We start from the raw sequence: 3,700 nt of genomic DNA, 5'->3' as shown, positions 1-3,700 counted from the left end.
AGCATGAGTTTGCGGCTGGAAGGTGGTATGGTGGTTAAGGCTGCTGGATTCCCACGCAGCTGACCGTCATTTGAGTCTCGGACCTGTGGACTTGCTTCTCACTTTCCCTCTCTTGCTCTCTCCCTCTCTGGTCAAATTTAAATGAAATAAATAAATAAATAAATAAATAAATAAAGTTATGTAAAATAACTCATTAAAAAAAAAACAGAAAAAGCAAGAGTTATAATTTTGGTGAAATTCAATTTATTAAAATTTATTTTATGGCTGTGCTTTTTTGGTGTCATGCCTAAGAACTCTCTCCTAAGCTATATGTCTCAAAGGTTTTCTATCATAGTGTTTGTTAAAACATTACAGTTTCACATTCTACATTTAGACCTACTATCCTTATTTTTGTATAAGGTATGAGGTTTAGGTTGTTTGCCAATGGGTATGCAATTGCTTGAGCACCATTTGTTGAAAAGATCATCCTTGGTTCACTGAACAGATTTTGTACCTTTTCCAAAATCATTGGTCATACTTCTGTAGGGCTATTTCTGGGTTCTCTATTTAGTTCCATTGATCTACATGTCTTTTCCTTTGACAATACTACATAGTTCGTATGACCCAGATTATTATAGCTAGGTAAAAACTGTAAAGCCAGGCAGAATGATTGCTTCCACTTTATTTTCCTTTTACACAATTGCACAGCAGATTTGATAAAAAAAAAATTATTATCACAGGGTAACTTAGAAACAGGAGTTGAAGATCAGCAGGTTCCATTTCTCCCCCTTCTCTGGTGAGCTGCAATTTCTCTTTTTTTCTAATTTACCAAAGGGTGGGTGCTCGCTAAAGAAAAACAGAAAGAGAGAGAGGAAAAAATGAGAAAGCACCCCACCCTCCCAGGGAAGATAGGCATTCTGTAATCCCTTGTCCATTTTCCTCTTGAGATTTTGAACATGCCTGCACATATGTCTGGTGTGATTTTTAAGCCACTGGGTTCAGGACTTGAATTGCATAGTCAGTCATGTGGGATCAGCTTAACCACCACACCGTTAGCTGGCTGATGAGCTAGACATTATTTTTTCAAGAATTTTAATTTTATTTTACATACTATATTATTATTTATTACTATCATTATTTTAAAAATTGCTATAGGGTAGATACACTCACCAGAGAGGAAAAGTGAGAAAGCAAGCTACCAGATCCTGGACTCCATACGAGAGTCCAATGCCTTTAACTACCACACCACCTCCTGGTTCCAACCTGGAAATATTTAAAGAAGTTGAAAATACAGCTCAACTTAGGAATTTGTGATTGCTAGAGCTAAAGTTATTTTTTTCCCCTTCCTATTGTTGAGGCCAGGGTAGTAAGCTACTTGGGAGGAATTCCTGACTACTCTAGGGTTAAAGATCAAAGACCCTTGCCTTCCTAATATAAAGGTCAATGGCTGGATGTTATCTCAGCTAGAGGATCTGAAAGACTGTCCTAGTAAGAATTTAATTCGAACAGAAACTGTTCAGGATTGGTACTGAATGTCTTTAGGATGCAAGAGTCGGGGGGTGGGCATAAAATTGGCATTCGTTTTGTTCACTCACACATTCATACACTGGGAAAATAGAGACATTTTAGCATCATCATCATTATTCTCACGGTATTTTAGAAACATCATATTCTTTCCATTGCTGGAATATAACAGATGTGCGGTACACACAGTTTAGTGATTGTCAGTTGGGTGATTTTGGCACAGGTATAAGTCATGGTGCTATTTCAGCTGGAGGGGAAGAGACTCGGGCAGGAGAATTATCTTTATACATAAAAAGAAAAGAGATTAGGTGCATTTCAAGCAGAAGCACAAGGCTGAATTACGGCTGGAAGACAGGAGCTACTGGAGAGTTAGTGTTAACATAATTAAAGGAAGAGTTGATTTGCTGGTAGGGCTGAATGAAGCAGCTAGAATATGAGTGTTGAATGTCCATTGCTGCAGAAGTCCAAGCAGATGCTGGATGACTGGGTCAGGGACATTGGAGGACTCCATGTAGACATAGATGGGGTTGAACAAGGAGACCTCTGAGCCCTCTTCTGACAAAATGCCTGGCTTTGTAAATGTCTGAAGTTGGTTGTCACTCTTGTGTATTCTCAGTGGCAAGATTATTTCTCTACTAGCACAAGTAGGATTCAGAAACTTAACTGATACAAGAAAATGAAAGTTTATTAACAAAATATGAATTCTTATCATATTCAATTAACACTTAATAAATATAATGAAGCTTGAATATTATTGGAACCAAAATTTTCCATGACTGTTTTTTTTTTTTAATTTGCTATTGGGTGTATGCACTCACCAGATAGAGATAGACAGGGAGAAAGAGAGAGATCCTGAGAAAGCACCCCCAGGCGGATTAGCCATGCTGCAATCCCTTCTTCTTCACTCTCTTCTTGGGATTTGGGGCATACACGCACATGTGTCTGGCACATTTTTCACACCACCTACACTCAAACTGCAGTTGGCCATGTGGGATCCAGCTGCCTTACTCACCTGGCTGGCCTTCCATGATCTATTATAAAATTGGATTTATTTTAAATTCATTTAAAATAAGTCTTTTGATGATTTATCACTTTCCCTCTCACTTTCTCTCCCTGTCTCTTTCCAGTGAGTACATGCACCCTATGGCAAAAATCTTAAAAACAGAGAAAGAATGTGGTATATGTACACAATGGAATCCTCTTCAGCCATAAAAAAGAATAGGTAACAATAAGAATGAACCTGAAGGATGTTATGTAGACTAAAATGAATCCAGACAAATACCAAATTATATGTAAAATCTAAAAACGTTGAACTCAGAAGCAGAGAGTAGAATAGTGGTTACCAATGGCTAGGGCAGAGAGTGGGATAAGGTAGTAGAGGTGGAGAGATGTTGGTCAAAGGATACAAAATTTCAGTTAGGAGAAATAAGTTCAAGAAGTCTACTGTATAGTTTGGTGAATATCATTTTTTTAAAAAAGAATACAATGCATTGTTATTAAGTTTTGCTATAGTTCACATGCTCTTGCCAAAGAGAGACAGAGAGAGAAAGTGAGAAAGCACTGTTGCAGAAAACAGACCACCGAGAAACCAAGTGCCACTCAGAGTAGAACTCAGGTTTGTAACAACAGCGGTCCCAGCAGAGCTCGACTCTCAAGTCTGGGACCCGCATGCTGTAGTTACAGGGATTATATTGGCTGGGTCACAGATGTTGCAGACTGGAAGAGTCGCAATACAGCCACAAAACAGTTGCAATCCAGCTTGTGACATTTCCCCGAGGCAACTTACAAAGGTGGAATAGAAATACTTCCTGTTTGTAAGCAGGTAGCAAACAGGATCCCTATCACCATCTCCCAGAATGGGGGGGATGACCACACTGCAATCCGTTCTTGTTCATTCTCCTCTTGGGAATTTGGGCATGCACTCAAATGTTGTGCCTGGCTCATTTTTCAAGTGGCCGTGTCTGAGACTTGAATTGTGCAGATGGCCATGTGGGATCTAGCCACCTTAACCACAACACCATTGGGTGACCCAGCTACACATTGTATTATTGAAAATAGCTAAGAGAGTGAGATAGGAGTTAGACTCCACTCACAGGTAGATAGCATAAGATCCCTGAAAGAAAGTCACTATGTTTTTCTTTCTTTCTTTTTTTTTTTTTTTTTTTTTTTTGGAGTTTTTTGCTATGATTTCATATCC

The sequence above is a fragment of the Tupaia chinensis genome, unplaced genomic scaffold (genome assembly GCF_000334495.1).
Source record: "Tupaia chinensis unplaced genomic scaffold, TupChi_1.0 Scaffold000104_1, whole genome shotgun sequence".
In the NCBI taxonomy this organism is placed as follows: Eukaryota; Metazoa; Chordata; class Mammalia; order Scandentia; family Tupaiidae; genus Tupaia; species Tupaia belangeri.
This window is presented reverse-complemented; position numbering follows the sequence as displayed.